The following is a 22,435-nucleotide window of genomic DNA, read 5'->3' as shown; positions in this document are numbered from 1 at the left end:
GAGTAGAATACGAATTTTATATCCAAAAGTAGGACTATGTATTTAGGGCATCACTCCTTTTCCAAAACACCCCCAAAGGGAAACAATTTTTCGACTATGCCAATGTATGGCTCAATTGAGGCCATGTGTTTGGGGGACGCCTCATCCTGTAAACTCCTCTTAAGCCAATGGCAACATGGGGTTTAAATAAATAGTATTTGAGAGAATTAATTTTTATATACATACTAGCTGACTCGGGCCCGCTCCGCTGCGCCTTCTTTTACTTTATATGGATCAAAAGTTTCCTTGGAATATTTATTGTCGACAATTATCTAGCTTTTAGGGAATTAACACGATAATATTATATCGCTCGACAAACAGTTTAACAATTTAAGTGCCTTTATCTGAGTCCCATATGATCTTTATTGGTCTACAAATTTAAGTTTGGATGTATGGTGTACTCCATTCTTAAAATACTTTATTTCAGCCCGATATTCTCATGATATCTGCTGTAGGGGTGTTTGGCCCTGAAAAAATATCAGCATCGTGCTCTTCTCTCAAATACCATTTATTAAAACCCCATATTGCCATTGGTTTAGGGGAGTTTACAGGATGAAGCGTCCCCCGAACACATGGCCCTTAAAATGGGTTATCAAATTTGTTTTCTAATCTCAAATGCCTTTCATTTGAGCCACATATTGGCATGGTCGAAAAATTTTTACCCTTCGGGGGGTGTTTGAGGAAAGACGGATTGGGATAAATTTCGGCACAAATTCTGCTCGTCTATCCCTTCTAGACCAGAAAAGGAAGTGGAAACTACGGAGGATATAGACATGATGGTCAAGCGTATCACGAAGGTACTGAATGACTCTCCTGTGTGTGTTAGCATGTCCTAGTGCCAAGCCGAGGGGAAAACAGCGACTGCCCTGGTGAACCCCAAAGCTGGTTGGTCTATGGAAGGCCTGCAGAAAACTCTTCAACAGAGCCACAAGAGTACCACACGATTGGGACATCTATAAAGCTGAGCTAAGAAAATATAAGGGCGAACTTAGAAAGGCTCAGAACAAATCCTGGGTAGAATTCTACATCTTCGTGGAGGATACATCTGAGGTCTCTAGGCTAAAGAAAATTCTGTCGTCGAGACCTATTATGGTGGGGTATATTCATAAATCAGAGGATGTATGGACAATGTCTAGTGAGGAAACACTATAACTACTCGTTGAAATATATCTCCCAGGAAATTCTCCAACGGACAACGTGGCGCCAGAAGACATTGTCACTGATATGCATTCGTCGATGGCTATTGGGGAAATTGTATCTGAGACGAAAATCTTTTGGGCGATAAGAAGTTTCGACTCCTTTAAGTCGCCAGGCCTTGATGATGTATCACCGGTTGAATTACAAACTGTGTCTGATAGACAGGCGTAGAGAGATATACTCTGCTTGTATCAGAATCATATATACCTGTGGGATGGAGGGACACGAAGGTAATTTTCATTCCGAAAGCAAGAAAACCCTACCCTAACGAAGGCGAAGATTTTCGTCCTATAAGTCTGTCATCCTTTATGCTGAAGACTCTTGAGAGGTTGATAGAAACATATCTTAGGGCAAAGATCCCTGGAGATCGTCTGTCGCGCCAACAACATGCATATAGTAGAGGCAAGTCCACTGAAACAGCTCTTCACGACCTAGTCGGCTAAATAGAGGATTTTCTCGCTGTCTAGGAATATACAATGGCAGCATTCCTTGACATTGAAGGTGCTTTCAATAACGTAAACCCGACGTCAATCAGGAAGGAGTTGGAGTTGCTAGGCATCAACTCTACCGTAAGAAAGTTTGTTAATGACTTACTTACTAATAGATGCATTACAGCAGGCTTGGGATCTGTGGATCTTAAAAGAATGGCCAGCAGAGGAACGCCTCTCTATTTTGGAATATAGCCATTAAAATATATTATTGTATCTGAAAGAAAAAGGTGTAAAAGTGGTCGCATGTGCTGATGATGTGGCAATTGCGTTTAAGAGAAAGTTTCTCAGCACTCTAAGAGATATACTTCCGGATGCTCTGCGTGTAACACCAAAGTGGGCTACCGAAAGTGGTCTAGGTATAAATCCGTGCGAGACAGAAGTAGTTCTTTGCAGAAGTAGGTGCAAGTTGCCCACAGTGGAACCTACCTCCCTACTGCTCCATTCTTAACCGGATCCAAAGAATGGCTTGCTTGTGCATCACAGCCGCACTGAGGACGACACCATCTGATGCACTGAACTTAATGCTAAACTTATGCCTCTGGACATTGTGGCTACCCAAATTGCAGCGACCACTGCCGTGAGGTTAAGGGTGCTTTCTCATTGGTCATGTGGCGGCTAAAGACACTGTGTTATCCTTGATACAATATCCGATGTTCCAGGCAGTGTGGATTACACCCTACTTGAGCCGCTTTTTGATGAAAAGTACTGTACCACTATTCCTGGTAGAACCGCTTAGAACTACGATATCCCTGGTAACAGAAGTAACACAGACTTCCAAACGGATGGTTCCAAACTAAACGCCCAGGTGGGCTTTGGGGTGTACTCCAAAGATCTAGAAGTGGTCATATCGAAAAGGTTACCCGACCACTGCAGTGTGTATCAAGCACAGATCCTATTGCAAGGATGTAAATGGTGGAATGGCTCAGATATATTTTCATAACGACGATTGGCGTAAATATCTTCTCAGACAGCCATTAAAAATGTACGAATTTTGAGAAAATCATTTAAGCACCCATCATATATTTTCTAGTTGTAACTTCATTCCAAATTTCAGAGCTCTAGATCTATCCGTAAAAAAGTACCAAATTGTACCAAATGAGGTACTAAACGTACGTTTTCTGTCTGCTTCGAGAACAACTCTCCACATTTTTTCCCAACCCCAATTTTACGCAACATGATCCTTTAAGTGGAATTTAAAAATTATAGCTCTATCCGATAGCCCTATCGTACAGTTTTAGTACCTAAATGTACCATTTTCCAAAAACCCATAGAGTCACCCATAGTGTGTCAAAGAACCAAAATTCAAAGCTTTAGCTCAATTTGTAAATAAGATACCAAATAGACCAATTGCGGCACTAATCGTGCAAAATTTCATGATTCAAGCTTTAGCCGTTTTGGATGGGCTTTAGGCGTTTTTATCAGTCAGTCAGTCTAGAGATATAACAAATGCTTGATTTTTCGTTTAGAAGTTAAAACAAGTAAAAGCGTGCTAAGTTCGGCCGGGCCGAATCTTGTATACCCTCCACCATGGATCGCATTTGTTGAATTTCTTTCCCGGTATCTCTTTCTAGGCAAACAAAGACAAAAAAAAAAAAAAACTTTTAGACAAGAAAAGAATTGCTATGCCAATTGAATTGAATGTTGGAGACAACAGTAGAAGTGTATGTGTAAAATTTCAGCCAAATCGAATAAGAATTTTGCTTTTTAGGGGCTCAAGAAGTAAAATAGGGAGATACGTTTATACGACAGCTGTATCGGGCTAAAGAACAATTCAGACCATATTTAACACATATGTTGGAGGTCATGGGAAGAGCCATTGTACAAAATTTCAGCCAAATCGGGTAATAATTACGTCCTCTTGAGGCTCAAGAAGTCAAGACCCTAGATAGGCTTATATGGCAGCTATATCTGGTTATGGACCGATTTGAACCATATTTGGCACAGTTGTTGGAAATTAAACACCTTATGCAAAATTTCAGCCAAATCGTATAAGAACTGCGTCCTCTAATGGCTCAAGAAGTCAAGATCCCAGATCGGTTTATATGGCAGCTATATCAAAACATAGGCCGATATGGCCCATTTACAATCCCAACCGACCTATGAAGTATATGCAAAATTTCAAGCGGATAGCCTTACTCCTTCGAAAGTTAGCGTGGACATGGCTAGATCGACTTAAAATGTCACGACGATCAAGAACATATTGGGTTGCCCAAAAAGTAATTGCGTTTTTTCATATAGTCGGCGTTGACAAATTTTTTCACAGCTTGTGACTCTTTAATTGCATTCTTTCTTCTGTCAGTTATCCGCTGTTACTTTTAGCTTGCATTAGAAAAAAAGTGTAAAAAAGTATATTTGATTAAAGTTCATTCTAAGTTTTATTAAAAATGCGTTTACTGTCTTTTAAAAAATCCGCAATTACTTTTTGGGCAACCCAATATATGCATTATGGGGTCTTAGACGAATATTTCGAGGAGTTGTCGAAATTAGTATACCCCCATTCTATGGGGGTATTTATATGATTTCATAAAAAAGTTAAAAATTTTTAATATAATATCAGCAACATTGTTCGCTAATGTCAGCAGACTAATTTCTCCGTATCAGTCCGTAATCTAATTACAGCACCCATATAAACAAATCTCTCGATTTGAATTCTTGTGAACCTGTAGAATTTTAGATGATCTTGATGACTTTCAAAATCCGTGCCATTGTACATCCAGAAAAATAATTTTGTTGTTATCGGTAAACTCTGCCTAGTGATTTTAAATTGGAATTGATTTTGTAAGATTAGGTAGAAAAGAGGATGTGAATATTAATCCGCCGTCAGCAGTCAGCCTGCTGTTATAAATGTGCAAATTTGCATCAATGCTGAGGTAGTAGCAAAATTAACTTCGAACAGTCAGCAGACAGTGAGCGCATGTGAATTTTACACTTATGCTTACAAATAGAAAACACCCAAAAAACTTCACAATTATTATCGATGGTGGAGGGTATGTAGGATTGTACTTCATTGACATTTTTTACGGCAGCTTTAACTTAACAGATTTATAATTTTTACCCACTTGATATCAGCAATATGATAATGTTTAGTCATTCTATAACCATTCCTAAGAGCGATGTCTGCCCCCATCTCCAAATGGTTTAAAGTGTCATAGTCAGCTCTTATTTGCTATTTGCTAGTATGTATTTCACATGTGGCATAAACCATAAATGTGCGAGTATCGCAATTTGACCATCATTAGTTTTTGGTTTTCACTATTTATTCACTTTCCAGACGCATCGCCAGCGGAAAGACATTCCAAACATTTGCGACATACTTCAACCTGTACGTAACACAATTCACATTATGTTCGAAAAACCATAAGAGGCACACATGAGTCCAAACGTAGCTGAGGTGTCATAGGGAATATCAATACGTCATTAACTTGATTTCAAACACAATGATTGATGGCGGAGCACTCCGCCCGCCAAAAGATCATACACACTACTGCTCTGAGTGATTGTACTACAAAATTAACTCAATCCATGTTTTTATACCCCACACCACTACTGTGGTACAGGGTATTATAACTTAGTGAATTTGTTTGTAACACCAAGAAGAAAGAGAGCTACTGATCGACTCGGAATAATTTTCTGATTCGATTTAGCTATGTCCGTCTGTCTGTCTGTCCATGTTAATTTGTGAACAATGTACAGGTCGCAACTTTCTTCCAATTGTTTTCAAATTTGGCACAGACATTTTTTCCCCTGAAATTTGGCACAAAGGATTCCCTTAAGACTCCCGAAATTGCTGTTAAATTTCATAGAAATCGGTCCGTATTCAGATATAGCCCCGATATATATGTATCAAACGATTTTCACTTTTAGACCGTTTGTCATCATATTTCTTAACAAAATTTCTCTAAATTTTGAACAATGTATTTTAATATGATTTTACCTGTGTATGCCGATTTGGTTAAAATCTGTTAAGAATTAGATACAGTTCTCATATTTATTTTCGTCCAATTTTGACTAATATTGCAATAATGTGGTTATTTGTTAACCGATCCTCAAAAAATTTGTCACTAAGGTTTCTCTTATGACTTTTCTGGTCTCTTGTTAATTTCATAGAAATTTTTTCAGGTTTACATATAATTGCCATATATTAGTTATAACGATTTTGACTTTTAAGGTCTATGCTAACGCATTCATCAACCTATCGTCTGAAAATCCAGCAGCTATACCAGGATATGGACCGATTTAAACCATACTTAGCCCATCAGTTGATATCACTCAACAACTCATAACAAAACAACTCATGCAAAATGTCAGCCAAATCGGATGACAATTGCGCCTTCGAAATCAAGACCCCAGATAGGTTTAAATGAAATCTATATCAGGTTATGAATCGATTTGAACCATACTCAGCACAGTTGTTGGAAGTCATAATAAAACACCTCGTGCAAAATTTTAGGCAAATTGGATAAGAATTGTGCCCTCTAACGGCTCAAGAAGTCAAGATCCCAGATCGGTTTATATGGCAGTATCAAAACGTGAACCAATATAGCCCATTTACAATCCCAATCGACGTGCTTTCGACAGTCAGACGGACGGACAGACGGACGGACATAATATATATATATACCATTCTTAGCACAGATGTTGGAAGTCATAACAAAATATCTTATAGATACTTTGAGACAAATCGGATACGAATTGAGACGTTTAGGGGCTCAAGAGGTCAAAATCCAAAATCGGTTTATATTGCAGCTACATCATCACATAGACCAATATGACCCACTTAAAATCCCAACTGGACGGACCGACATGGCTAAATCGACTTAGAATGTCAAGACGATCAAAAATATTCATATATAATTTGTTGGGTCTCAGATGAATATTTCGATGCTTTACAAACGAAATGACAAAATTAATTCATGAGGAGGTAAGTTTTTGTACTGAAGTCTTATATGGATAATGATTATTGTCGCAACTATTATTGAAGCAATATCCAGTGCTGAAAATTTTTTCTGATATTTATGCCATGGGTAAGCCGAAGATATTGGGGGGTAGAAATTATTTGAATTGCAAAGCCAACCCGAACAAAGAAACAGAGCGCGAGCGATACAGGAGAGTGTGTTCAAAGTAGATCATATGCTTTTCACTACTGTTTTGACAAGTTGTCTGTCCTTCGAATAAATAAAACAAGTAAAAGCGTGCTAAGTTCGGACGGGCCGAATCTTATATCCTCCACCATGGATCGCATTTGTCGAGTTCTTTTCCCGGCATCTCTTCTTAGGCAAAAAAATATAAGAAAAGAGTTGCTCTGCTATTAAAACGATATCAAGATATGGTCCTGTTCAGACCACAATTAAATTATATGTTGGAGACCTGTGTAAAATTTCAGCCAATTCGTATAAGGATTGCGCCCATTGGGGCTCACGAAATAAAATAGAGAGAACGATTTATATGGGATCTGTATCGGGCTATAGACCGATTCAGACCATAATAAACACGTTTGTTGATGGTCATGAGAGGATCCGTCGTACAAAATTTCAGGCATATCGGATAATAATTGCGACCTCTAGGGGTCAAGAAGTCAAGATCCCAGATCGGTTTGTATGGCAGCTATATCAGGTTATGAACCGATTTGAACCTTATTTGACACAGTTGTTGAAAGTAAAAATAAAATACGTCATGCAAAATTTCAGCCAAATCGGATAGGAATTGCGCCCTCTAAAAGCTCAAGAAGTCAAATAACCAGATCTGTTTATATGACAGCTATATCAGGTTATGGACCGATTTCAACCATACTTGGCACAGTTGTTGGATATCGAAATACTTCGTGCAAAAATTCATTCAAATCGGATAAGAATTGTGCCCTCTAGAGGCTCAAGAAGTCAAGACCCAAGATCGGTTTATATGGCAGCTATATCAGGTTATGGACCGATTTGAACCATATTTGGCACAGTTGTTGGGTATAATAACAAAACACGTCGTGCAAAATTTCATTTCAATCGGATAAGAATTGCGCACTCTAGAGGCTCAAGAATTCAAGACCCCAGATCGGTTTATATGGCAGCTATATCAGGTTATGGGCCGATTTCAACCATACTTGGCACAGTTGTTGGATATAATAACAAAACACGTCGTGCAAAATTTCATTTCAATCGGATAAGAATTGCGCACTCTAGAGGCTCAAGAAGTCAAGACCCAAGATCGGTTTTTATGGCAGCTATATCAAAACATGGACCGATATGGCCCATTTACAATACCAACCGACCTACACTAATAAGAGGTATTTGTGCAAAATTTCAAGCAGCTAGCTTTACTCCTTCGGAAGTTAGCGTGCTTTCGACAGACAGACGGACGGACGATATAAAATGTCACGACGATCAAGAATATATATACTTTATGGGGTCTCAGACGAATATTTCGAGTAGTTACAAACAGAATGACGAAATTAGTATACCCCCCATCTCATGGTGGAGGGTATAAAAAGAACTACCTTTCACTGTTTTGTGTTTAATTTTTTAACCCTCCTACTCTGTGACAAACTTTTACAATAGTCTAAAAATTCTATAAAAGCATATTAATTGAAAAGAAAGTTATAATTCATATGGTGTAAAAGGAAGCGCAGCGAAGCGGGCCGGGTTCAGCTAGTCTTATATATAAAAATCAATTTGTGTTTGTTTGTTTGTGTGTTCCCTATAGACTCAGTAACGGCTGAACCGAAATATGAAATTTTCACAGATGGTGCATAATGATCCCGTGGTGAAAATAGGGTACTACATTTTTTGATATCTGCAGGGTAGCACCCAAAAAATAAAAATTTGGTATGCAAATTTCGGATGGGGTACGTAGGGGAGCTGCCCCACCCTAAAACCTACCAAACATATATCTAGGCCAATCACGACAATATGGGATTCAAATGAAAGGTATTTAGTATAAGAAAACGTATTTGGTATCAGATTGTCGGACCAAGTGTTAGAGGGACCACCCAAACCCACAAAACACCCCTAAATCGCACATATTTACCGACCATGCCAATATGGGACTCAAATAAAAGGCATTTGTGAGTAGAATACGAATCTAATATCCAAATTTGGAACCACATTTCTGAGAGTCCACCCCTTCCCCAAAACACCCCCCAAACAGGACTTATTTACTGACCATGGGAATATGGGGCTTAAATGAAAGGTATTTATGTGTGGAATTCGAATCTGATATCCAAATATGGGACCAATTGTTTGGGGGACCGCCTCTCCCCAGAAACATTCCCAAAAGGGGATAAATTTACGACCATAGCAATATGGGGTTCAAATGAAAGGACTTTGGGAGTAAAGCACGAATCTGATATCAATATTCGGGAAAAGTGTCTATGGGGCCACCCCACCCCCATAATACCACCCAAATAGGAAGTATCTGCTGACTATTGCAATATGAGGCCCAAAACACCCCCCAAGCCGGTCATGTTTGCGGACTATGGAAATATGGGGCTCAAATGAAAGGTATTTGAGAGTAGACCACGTATCTGATATCAACATTAGGGACCAACTGTCTAGGGGACGTCCCACCACCATAACAATCCCCAACTAGGACGTATTTGCTCACCAAGACAATTTGGGTCTTAAAGAGAATGGAACTACCTATTTATAGTTTTTGGGGCTAATAGCCAAAAACTGACATATTTGCTGACTTTTGCAATAAGGAGTTTAAATGAGATTAGAAAACGAAATTGATATTCAATTTTGAGGCCAATGGCAATATGGGGTTCAAATAAATGATTTATAGATATATGAGAATAGAGCACGTTGCAGATATATTTTCCGGGCTTAGTGTTTGGGGGACCACCACTACACCCCTAAATCGGTGATATTTATCAACCATGTCAATGTGGAGCTTAAATGAAAGGGATTGCAATTTTTTACTGACCATCGCAAATGGGGCTCAAATAAATCAATCCGATTGCAAATAGGATTTGGATATCAAATTCGTATTGGGAGAAGAATACGAATTTGATATCCAAATGTAGGACCATGTTATAAAGGGAACAAATTTTTCGACCATGCCAATATATGGCTTAAATGAAAGGTATTTGGGATTAGAAAACGAATTTGATAACATATTTTGGGGCCATGTGTTTGGGGGACGCCTCATCGTGAAAACTCCCCTAAACCAATGACAATATGGGGTTTGAATAAATGCTTTTTGGAAGAAGAGCACGATGCTGATACTTTTTCAGGGCCAAGTGTCTGGGGGACCACCTCACCCCCGAAAGCACCACTAAATCAGATATCACGAGAATATTGGGTCGAAATAAAGTATTTTAAGAATGGAGTACACCTCACATTTAAACTTAAATTCGTAGACCAATAAATATCATATGGAATTCAAATAAAGACACTTATATTGTTAAATTGTTATTCAAGCGATATACTATTTTCGTAGCATGTTTTTTCACTAAAAGCTCTTTAATTGGCGAAATAAATATTCCAAGGAAAATTTTGTTCCATGTAAAGTAAAAGAAGGCGCAGCGGAACGGGCCCGGGTCAGCTAGTAGTTAATAAAAGCGACAATAATCATTATCCATTTAAGACTTTAGTACAAAAACATACGGCCTAGACCACTTAATTTGTTTTTTCTTTCCATACCCTCCATCATAATCTAATTTTGTCATTCCGTTTGTAAAGCATAGAAATATTCATCTGAGAACCAATAAAGTATATATGTATATTTTTGATCGTCTTGACATTCTAAGTCGATTTAGCCATGTCGGTTTGTCCATCTGTCGAAAGCATACTAACTTTCGAAGGGATAAGGCTAGGCGCACGAGGTGAGGTGGTCGCTAGATATATGAGCAAAATAAAGATATCATATTCGCAGTCCACAACATTACAATTTGAATTTAACCCCATATTGTCATAATTGGTGTATACAGCCGTTCGGTGGGGGGCGCCTCACTTCATCTACCACTTGAGCACAAATTTGAATGACGCACTCCACTTAAAAATATCTATCACTTGATCCCCATTGTTTTAATGGGGAGGTAAAACACCACCTAGATTCTTGGACACAAAGTTTAATGTCATATACATATGCTACCAAATGCCTTTAATTTGAGGCTCATCTAGCTAGGATCGAATTATATTCCCATTTGAGGGTGGGACGACCCCCAATTCCTTGGACCATCATATTCGTAGTCTAGTCCCGAATACCTTTCATTTGAGTCCCATATTGATATTAACGTGCAATATGTTTGTTTGGGGGAGTTTTTGGAGTTGGACGACCCCTCGCATACTTTATCCCAATTTTTAATACCATATTCGTATTCTACTCCCCAATACCTTTCATTTAATACCCATATAGTCCCTATCGGTCCACTTTTGATTTTAAGTGGTGTTTTTGGGATAAAGGGGGAGGGTCCGCCCCCTTCCAATATCAACAAACTAAAAAGCCTTTTTCTCCTTCCTGACCGTAATCTACTCCCAAATACCTTTCATTCGAGTTACATATTGTTATTATCGTCCAATAAACCTATTTTAGAGGGATTTGTTCATGTTTCATTTACTGAAGATTTAACAAGTAAAAGCGTGCTAAATTCGGCCGTGCCGAATCTTATATACCCTACACCATGGATCGCATTTGTCGAGTTCTTTTCCCGGCATCTCCTCTTAGGCAAAAAAAAGATATAAGAAAAGATTTGCTCTGCTATTAGAGCGATATCAAGATATGGTCCGGTGTGGACCACAATTAAATTATATGTTGGAGACATGTGTAAAATGTCAGCCAATTCGAATAGGATGTAAAATAGAGAGATCGCTTTATATGGGAGCTGAATCAGGCTACAGACCGATTCAGACCACAATAAAGACGTATGTTGATGGTCATGAGAGGATCCGTCGTACAAAATTTCAGGCAAATCGGATAATAATTGCGACCTCTAGAGGCTCAAGACCCAACATCGTTTTATATGGCAGCTAAATCAGGTTATGGACCGATTTCCACCTTACTTTGCACAGTTGTTGGAAGTCATAGCAAAATACGTTGTGCAAAATTTTATTCCAATTGGATAAGAATTGCTCACTCTAGAGGCTCAAGAAGTCAAGACCCAAGATCGGTTTATATGGCAGCTATATCAAAACATGGACCGATATGGCCCATTTACAATCCCAACCGAGCTACACTAATTAGAAGTATTTGTGCAAAATTTCAAGCGGCTAGCTTACTCCTTCGGAAGTTAGCGTGCTTTCGACAGACAGACGGACGAACATGGCTAGATCGACATAAAATGTCACGACGATCAAGAATATATACACTTTATGGGGTCTCAGACGAATATTTCGAGTAGTTACAAACAGAATGACGAAATTAGTATATCCCCATATTATGGTGGAGGGTATACATGCACTCTTTTTTACCCCTTAGGATAATTTTAGAAAGTGGTTTGTTTTTGATACTTAATTTATAAACTATTATATTTTTTAGATAAGTTAGCATATCGTCGGTCTATTGCTATTTTATCCATACGCCATTTTTGCCTTTAGTTAGGGTCACTTTTAAGGTGCGTACTTTCCTAATTTTCAAGAAATTATGACGTTTCTCTCTCGGTATTCGAGATATGGAGACTTAAACCTAACCTAACCTACACCCAACACCACCACTGTGGCTCAGGGAATTATAACTTAGTGAATTTGCTTGTAACACCCAGAAGGAAGAGAGCTAGACCAATTGATAAGTATACGGATAGACTCAGAACGATTTCCGTCCGTCTGTCTGTCTATGTTAATTTGTGTAAAAATGATGTACAACGTACAATGTTCATCAGATCGTCTTCAAATTTGCCATGGGCATCTTTTGGCCTAGAGACGAAGCCTATTGAAATTGGAAAAAATCGGTTCAGATTTGGATATAGTGCTCATATATATGTGCGTCCGATTTGGACTTATACTGCAAAATATCGTCATTTGTGAACAGATGCCCACGAAATTTGACACAAGGGATTGTCTTAGGAGTCTCGACATTACTAGTGAATTTGTTATAAATCGGTTCAGATATAGATATAGCTCCCATATACATATATATCACCCGACACTCACTTCTAGAGCCTTTGTTATCAGATTTGTCAAGCGATCTTCTCAAACCTTTGCACTACGCTTTCCTCTACGACTACCACAAAACGTGCGGATTTTGGTCGAAATCGGTTCAGATTGGAATATAGCTATCATTATATATTCGTCCGACTAATATTGCAATAAGGATTCCCTTATGACTCCCGACATTGCTGTTGAATTCCACATAAATCGGTTCATATTTAGAGCCGATTTTCACATTTAGAGCCTTCGTCAGCGTATTTCTTGACTGTTTTTCTCCAAATTTTGTTCAATTTCATTTTCTATTATTTGAACTTTTTGTCCTAAATTTAATTGAAATCTGTTAATTTACTTTGTTAATATAGTTCATATATTTATTTTTGCCAGATTTTAACAAATATTGCAATAATTTGGTTATTTGTTAACAGATTCTCACAGAATTTGTCCCTAATGTTTCTCCTCTGATCACTGGAAAATTTCATAGAACTTTGTTGAGATTTAGATAAAGCTCCCATGTATATCCCGATTTTCACTTTTAAGGCTAACGCGTTTATTTAAGACAATTTTAGTTTCGACGACTTAACCTGCATACCCAATGTGGTGTAGGGTATCAAAAGGTCTTTACTTTACTACTTTAGCCCGTCCTTACTTGTTTTACTAATTGTTTTATGGGCTTGTTTGGATATTGAAGGTATACTGTGTTATGATTAGACTCAAAATGTAAAAATTATAAATATAGAGACCAGAAAACACAATATATATCCTTGCAAAGTTTTATTAAAAGCAAACGATACCAAAGGCTTCGTCTAGGAAACCATCAAGAGAAAAAGAAATACATGGAACCGTTCCTCGAAATATTCGACTAAGATCCCATAAAGTATATACAATATATTCTTGTTCGTCTTGACATTTTAAGTCGAGTAAAGCCAGCTGCTTGAAATTTTGCACAAATACTTCTTATTTGTGTAGGTCGGTTGGGATTGCAAATGGGTTATATCGGTCCATGTTTTGGTATAGCTGCCATATAAACCGATCTTGGGTCTTGACTCCTTGAGCCACTAGATGGCACAATTTTTATCCGATTTGGCTGAAATTTCGCATGACGTGTTTTGTTATGACTTCCAACATCTGTGCTGAGTTTGGTTGAAATCGCGGTTCTTGACTCCTTGATCCACTAGAGGGCACAATTTTTATCCGATTTGGCTGAAATTTCGCATGACGTGTTTTGTTATGGCTTCCAACAACTGACTCTTGACTTCTTGAGCCTCTAGAGAGCACAATTCTTATCCGATTTGGCTGAAATTTTGCACGAGGTGTCTTATTACGACTTCCAATAACTGTGCCAAATATGTTTCAAATCGGTCCATAACCTGATATAGCTGCCATATGAACCTATCAGGGATCTTAACTTCTTGAACCTCAAGAGGGTGTAATGACCTCCAACATACGTTCCAAATACGGTCTGAATGGGTCTTTAGCCAGATACAGCTCCCATATAAACCGATCTCCTTATTTTACTTCTTGAGCGGCTAAAAGACAAAATTCTTATTCGATTTGGATGAAGTTTTACACATAGACTTCTACTGTGGTCTACAACCTTCAATTCAATTAACACAACTCTTTTCTTTTATCCTTTGTGATCCATGGTGGAGGGTATATAAGATTCGGCACGGCCGAACTTAGCACGCTCTTACTTCTTTAATATAATCTCCTGAGACTCTGAAAATGAAAATTTTGTCCGTGAACATTCCACTAAGGAACGGGGACAAACTTCTCACATATCAATGAGTGCAGTCCGATTCAAGTTTATGTTCAATGATAAGGGGTCTCCGTTTTATAGCCGAGTCCGAACGGCGTGCCGCAGTGCGACACCTCTTTGGAGAGAAGTTTTACATGGCATAGTACCCACAAATGTTGCCAGCATTAGGAGAGGAAAACCACCGCTGTTTTTTTTCTGATGGTCTCGCCAGGATTCGAACCCTGGAGTTCAGCGTCATAGGCGGACATGCTAACCTCCGCGCTACGGTGGCCTCCTCTCCTAAGACTCAAAGAATTCGAATAACTTCAACGACGGTATCTTGAATGACTAGATTTGAATATTCAGTAAGCCCTCAACCCCGAAAATGTAGGCAGAAACATGTATCTCGTCTGAGACATGACATTTAACCTGATGAAAACTTTAATAAAAAAGTTAATATGTTATTTACATTCACAATTTTAATGTCAAATGAAAGAAATTACAATCAGGCTGTATAAATAATAAATTTCTAACAAAATAAGTCCGAAATTGATGGAAGGCATATCAACACTTGCTAGCATGTCCTTAAAAAATAACGGTTAACTGAGAAGAAGGAATCATTTTTCAACCATTATCTAAAAAATATTTCAAAAATGATGCACTAAACTTAATAGACAAACTGCTGTGAGTACTTTCCCTTTGGGGTGTACTTTGAAGAACTAGGACTGGTCATATCCAGAAGGTTACCCGACCACTGTAGTGTGCATCAAGCAGAGATCTTTGCAATTAAAGAAATGGAATGGCTAAGACATAATTTCGTAACGAAAATTGGCATAAATTTCTTCTCAGGCAGTCATTAAATCCCTGGTAAACATATTTTCCAATCTAAAACCCTCTCTTGAATTTCACAGATCTCTCAACGATAATTCAATTCAAAATTCACCTGCTCTGGTCACCGGGCCACGGAGATAGCTCAGGGAAAGACCAGCTTACGAGACCAACCATACACATTCCAGGAGAACTAGAATCTGTGCAATGGCGAGCAGAAGGAGTTCTACCTTAGGTTTCCATTTCTTTGAGGATTTGCTTGATTTTAAAGCATTTGGATGGTTCAACGGTAGGATCTAGAAGGAATCCTCTTTCTCCTGTTCTTGCGAGTTTTTCGCTTTAAATGTTGGTCATATGTTCGATTTTCATAGTAAAAATACATGTAAAAACAATTTTATTTCGGCCCTCAAAGAAAAAATATCCGTATCTCGGAATGGGTACTACTTATTACGAAAAATTTTAAAGCCTTTTTGGAGTAGGCTAGAAGTGGACTCCAAAGACCCAACAGCTACGGTGGTGGCGTCAGACCGCAGCATGTTGTTCTCCCCTCCCATAGGTGTGGTTGCCTTGCCACCTGTAGTCGAGAGAAATGCTTCAAGCGCACAACTAGTCTTCAGACTAATAAATGAGGAAGAGACGGATAAACCGCAGCCTTTAAATGAAGGTGGTGTTTCCGACTCGGATTCTCACAGCGACGATGTCAATGAAACAGTCATCGCAGCCGAATCGAGGGATGAGAGACCAAGAAAGCGATCGGGGGCACGATGAAGGAAACAGAGGAGTATGTACCGGCAGCGCGATCGGCCGAAAGTGCAGGATACTGGAAGGGATAGCACTGACATTCCAAGCACTTCTACGGAAGCTGGAAAGAGAATCAGATCTCCCGAAGAGCGTAACACTAATAAAATGCTGATGAAAAAAAGAGCTCCCCGCTTTCAGGTACTCTGGGAAAACCAAGTCAGCCATCCCGCAATGGCGACTCCAGACAGTGTCCTGCGGAGAATGCCAAAGTCGGAACAGGAACGAAGGAAGCGCGCACGGCCCCTGAGTCTACATGTAAGGCTGTGACTTCCAAAAGAAGGCCACAGCCACCACGGAAGGGGAAATGGTCGCTGAGAACAGTAAGGAGCCGCTCTCTTACGCCAGAGTGGCAAGGAAGAACAACAGAGATGATCTGACTTATGCAGTCATCAATATCGGCAGTGCATCCGGTAGATTCCACCAGATCATCGGTCCCAAGTGGAGGATATGGTTAACGAGCGAATTTTCGAACATGTGTGGAACTCTGTAGAGGGTTTACCCATACAAATGATGAGCTACAAGTATAGAGGGGACGTCTTTATGCTGCGTTTTGCATCGGCAGAATGTATTGATACCGTCAAACATTTCTTCAGGGGTATCCACGTTCCCTGGAAGGACGCAAAGCTCGACCTGGTAAGAAAGATGGACGTCCCTCAGCTCACAAAGGCGACGGTCTTCATCAAGGGATCGGGCAGTAAATTTGCGACGGAACGCATGTTGGAACTCTTGGGCAAGCAAAACGAAGGTTTGGTCGCAGAGAAGTGGGGATCTTCCACAGGGAGGAGAAGGAGGAAGGAAGTCTCCTTGTGGTGGGCATTGATCAAGTTTCCGTGACAAGTTTGGCCAAGACTAAAGGTATGACGTATTACGGAGCCATGGCCGTTCTTTTCAATATTGCGAAGACAAGGATTGGCAAATATCCTCATATTAAGCCATTAGGCGGTGCAGTGGCGGGACACTCAACAACTCCTAACGGACGCGTAACGACGACGAGATTATCACCGACTCTCTCAATATTGGGAAGACTAGGATAAATAAAAGTCCTAATACTAAAACATCAGGCAGTGCAGGGGCAAGAGACCTAACACAGCCTAACGAACAGGGACCCTACGACGGAACCATCAACGCCTTTCTCGAGATTGGGAAGACTACCATTATCCTAATGCAAACTCATCAGGCAGTGCAGTGACAGTGAACTCAATGACGCCTAACGCACAAGGAGCCGGCGATGAGACCGTAGTCTACTCCCAAGAAGCCCATATACTGAAGATTTGGAAGACTAGGATAGGATAGGCAGAGATCCTAATATTGGAACATCAAGTACTGCAGGAACAGCAGACTCAATATATCCTAAAGAACGAGGACCCGTCGATGGAACCATTACAGACCATCTTATGATTCGAAAACTAGGAAATGTGTTTGATTTGGGACAAATCGGTTCAGATTTAGATGTAGCTCCCGTATATAGTTTTATCCGATATGAATACAGAATCGACAATTTTATTCCGATATCAAAGAAATTTTGCTCAGACTAAACTGTCGTCAACTTTTTTAAGTGTGCTTATTTTGGACTACATCTGTTCAGATATAGGTAAAGCTCCCATATATAGTTTTGTCCGATATGAGCACAGAATTCACATTTAATTCCGAATTTAACGAAATTTTGCGCAGACTATACTCTAGCCATTTAATTTATTTATGTATTTATTTTATTTACATATATTGTATATTGTTTACCTACACAACAAGATTAAATCGTATAGTTATAATGCAGGCTTACAAGAACAGTTTATTATTTCTTAAGAAGGATACATCTTAAGAAATAATTATTTCTTATTATTATTTCTTAAGATGGATACATCTTAAAAAATAATAAAACAATTTTTAAAGCAATCATTATAGAAATTAATTAAAATAAACATTCGAATTTTGTGAAATAGTTAAAAAATCTTAAGAATATTTTAGAAAATAATATTGTTGAAAAGAAAAAAATGTAATTTTAAACCAGCTTATTTCGAAGAAAAATGGAAAGTCTATTTCTTTTAAATTGACTCGTTGCTGATGTTTTGCATATTGGAAGGAAGAGTATTACAAAGTCGTATGGTACTCGTATAAAACTGCCAATCAGATACTAAGCTCCTTCTTCTAAAAGGGACAAGTTCCCTTTCTCAAGCTCCTTCCAGATCGGGCAAATATTAATTTGTCATAGAGGTATTTAGGTGTTTGCTTCTAAATGATTTTATGTAAGAATAGTAGAGATCTAGTTCTAAGTAGATTGTCGAAGCTACACCCATAAAAAGAAGTAGCCAAGTGAGAAACATGTTGAGTCCTTCTTATACCATAGACATACCAAATAATGCTGTTGAATACTACATTTAATTTTCATTGGCTTAGTGAATCGCAGTTTGAAAAAAGTTCACACCCAAAGATCAGACTAGGAATAAGATATGTCTTTGCTAACAGAATTCGTCTTTCGATTGGTGTATAAGAGTGTGATATCCACAGTGCACGCAGCTTTGCATATGTCTGCCCGTCTACAGCATTTATATGATTTGACCAAGTTAAAGAACTGTTAAAAATTACACATAAATTCTTAGTACTGGACAAAATATCAATTTTCTGTTGATTTATAGTGATATCCAGGTCACGCAAACTAAATCTTTTATTTTTGTGAATAACAATCACTTCTGATTTCTGGGTGTTCAGAAATAAATCATTTCTGTAGCCCACTTATAGACATGAGACAGGTCCTCGTTGAGTTTTGCAACGTGTGCTTATTGTTGTTGTTGTTGTAGCAGTTTATTGTGTTCATCTTTCGTCTGCTGCGACTAAGATGGGATGCGTCCACAGGGATCTGGGTCTGGGCGGGCATTTTAACAGGTGACGTATATCGTGCGGTCCCTGGTTACAATCGGGACATACATCTTGCACGTCGGCATCAATCATTGCTCTGTAGGAGGTGAGGCGGCTGCATCTGCCGGAACGTAATTGAGCCAAAACTACTCTGGTTTGCCGGGGGAGGTCAATTTCTTCAGGTGCAATAGGAGGCGGTCGTTCTCCCAGGACTACATTCATCCGGTAGCCATTTACCGCATCTGCTACCGTGTCTCCATGAATGTTGTCTAGACCTGTTTGATATGCCGCTTGATCTAGAGGTTCTATTGTAGCGCTGAACCTCACGCTCTAGAAGCCTTAAGGCTTCTGGGCGGTGGGTATCTATCCACAAGATGATGATTTGGATGGTCTCTGCGATAACAGCGTAAAAAGGTATTGCTGAGACAGCATGTAGTTATGACTTCGCACTGGTAAGATCTTTGTCTCCTGATGGAGGTGGTCCACATGAGAACTGAGGAGACATCCCGTCGCAGTTCGGAGGGCGGCATTCTGACAGATCTGAATATTATTCCACTGCGTGCCACAAAGTTGACGAGACCACACTGGCGCTGCATAACTTACCACAGACCGGCCAATTGCTTTGTACGTGGTCAACAAGGTTTCTTTGTCTGCACCCAAGTGCTGCCGGCAAATGACTTGAGGACCTTGTTTCTACTTTTGACTTTATCGCAAATTGTTGTGGCATGTGGGGAGAATGTGTAAGAGCTGTCAAATGTGACGCCAAGTATTTGGGACCCTTGAAGGTCGAAATCATTTCTCCATCGACCATCACAGTCAGCGCAGTATTCACTTCACGCGTATTTGTAGTGAACAGTGTGGCTGAAGATTTGGTGGCGGATATCTTCAAATTTCTTGCAGCGAAATATGAGGCAAACTCGTTGAGGTAGACGTTCAACCTATCGCAGATGTCATCAATGAGTGGGTGGCCTGATGCCATGATCGTACAATCGTCCGCATATGATACGATTTCTATGGAGGATAGGTAGATGTTGAACTGTGCCGGAGATATCACCCCGCCTTCGGGGAACTCCCTGTTTCACTCTACGGTGCTTCGACTTCTTATCCCTAAATTCCACAAATGACTGGCGACCACACAGATAATTCGTGACCCAGCGTTTTAAGCCTGGCTGGAGGGACGTGTTGGCGATGTCCTCAAATAATTTGGCATGGCTGACCGTGTCGAATGCCTTCGATAGGTCCTGTGCCGCAAGGACCGTCCTATCACATGGCCTGGACTGATTGAAGCCACGGCAAATGTATGCGTTGACGACATGCAAAGCTGTTGTTGTGCTATGCAGTCTTCGAAATCCATATTGATGCTAATAGGCTCAGGAGGAGTAATGCCTCAAACGTCTTAGCTACTGGTGCGAGAAGGGACATCGGTCTGTACGACTTCCCCAAACTCGGGTCTTTTCCGGGCTTCAGTAGCGGGACCATCCTGCTCATTTTCCAGACATCGGGAACTATAAGAGTGTTCAAAGACAGGTTGAGGACAGTGGTAAGGTACTCAACTCCAGGTGAATCCAGATTCTTCAACATCAATGTAGAGATTCCGTCGGGGTGCAACGCCTTAGATCATTTGGCGCCACGGATGACATTCCTAACTTCGCACACGGTAAATTGTGATGGCTGTTTATCGGCTCGGAGACCACGAATACGGCGAATGGCTCTCCTCCTTCCCCTGTCACTCTCGGGATGCACAATAAATTGTACAACCTGTCGCATCTCTTTGGATTAGTCACGGTTATTTCGCCAAAAGTGACTGAGGTCCTGTCATCCCGTCTACCGGGGTTCGAGAGTGACTTAACAGTAGACCACAGTTTGCCTACACCGGTGCTAACGTGGAGCTCTCAATCTGCTCTGCCAAAACTATGCCACGGTGGTCGTTACCTATGGAGTGTGATGCGCATTAAAGTCCTCTAGAACCAGACGATTATGACCAGATAGTAACCCACTTATGTCGGGGTTATAAGCTTAGCCATTAATCGGGACGCAGTTGTATAGCTCTATTTCGGCAGTACCGGACCTGACTGTTATCCCCATGCACTTCATGTAGGGGTCACTAGCGTCAGGCGCAGTCGAGATGGGTCTATATTGCACGGAATGGTGTATCACGCCAACCCCCTACCTCCATTCCTTGAGCGATCCTTACGTAGCACATTGTATCCGTGACAACTGTGCCAGCTGCAGGTGTTGGTCAGCTTTTTCTTCTGGATCGCTGCGACCAATATATCTTTCCGACTCATGAAATCCACGGGTCCGGAGAAGGCACTCTGGGATGTGACTCTCCCATGATGAAAAAAGACGAACACGTGCACTGAGGCGGCAGCCCTTGCCGATGGGGGTTCCATCGGGTCAATCCGGTGCGTACAACATGCTGCCATGGGATTGTGTGCTTATTGTGTTTGGGTACAGCTCCCACTTATATTTTTGTACGATATGGAAACAGAACCTTATTCCGATTAAAAAATTTTGCTCAGTGCAAAATACGAATTTAGTTTATAATACAACATAATTTTGTGCTATCTTTATTTTTCAATAGTAAATATATTATATATAAAAATCAATTTGTGTTTGTTTGTTTATTTGTTGTATGTTTGTGTGTTCCTTATAGACTCAGAAACGTACTACATTTTTTGAAATCTGAAGGGAGGGAGGCGGACCCTCCCCCTTACCCTAATTTTCAGAAACACCAGATCTCGGAGATGGGTGGTGCGATTTGAGCGAAATTTTATGTGCTCTCATATAGTACCCTCAAAATAAAAATTTGGTATCCAAATTTCGGATGGGGTACCTAAGGTGGCCGCCCTACTCCAAAACTTACCAATCACGACAATATGGAATTCAAATGAGAGGTATTTAAGATTAGAAAACGTATCTGATATCCAATTGTAGGACAAAGTGTAAGGGTGACACCACAACCCTCAAAATACCCCTAAATCGGACATATTTACCGACCATGGCAATATGGGACTCAAATGAAAGGTATTTGCGAGTAGAATACGAATTTAATATCCAAATGTGGGACCACGTTTCTGGGGGTCCACCCATTCCTCAAAACACCCCCCAAACAGGACTTATTTACTGACCATGGGAATATGAGGCTTAAATAAAAGGTATTTTAGAGTAGAATTCGAATCTGATATCCAAATGTTTCGGGGGCCGCCTCTCCCCAAATATGGGGCTCAAATGAAAGGTCTTTGGGAGTAAAGCACGAATCTGATATCAATATTCGGGAAAAGAGGGTTTTTAAGTGGAACACGAATCCGATATATATTTTCAAGGCCAACTCACTGAGTGGCCGCCTATCCCCCAAAACACACCCAAGCCGGTCATGTTTGCCGACTATGGAAGTATGGGGCTCAAATTAATGGTAT

General features: G+C 40.0%; 1 protein-coding gene across 4 annotated transcripts in view; it reads left to right on the top strand.

Annotated features, from left to right (window-relative positions):
* Positions 1-22,435, top strand: part of LOC106094428 (U-scoloptoxin(01)-Cw1a) — a 90,645-nt gene that overhangs the window by 26,675 nt on the left and 41,535 nt on the right. Inside the window, exon 1 of one of the 4 annotated variants that reach the window (XM_059360692.1) lies at positions 4,625-4,714. The exons of the other annotated variants lie outside the window; for them this stretch is intronic. The gene's annotated coding sequence lies outside the window, so the exon portion shown is untranslated. Of the gene's footprint in view, positions 1-4,624; positions 4,715-22,435 lie in introns of those variants that run through there. 4 annotated transcript variants of the gene reach the window in all.

The sequence above is a fragment of the Stomoxys calcitrans genome, chromosome 1, assembly GCF_963082655.1.
Source record: "Stomoxys calcitrans chromosome 1, idStoCalc2.1, whole genome shotgun sequence".
Taxonomy (NCBI): Eukaryota; Metazoa; Arthropoda; class Insecta; order Diptera; family Muscidae; genus Stomoxys; species Stomoxys calcitrans.
Note: the sequence above shows the minus strand (reverse complement) of the source record. Positions and strands in the feature narration are given on the sequence as shown.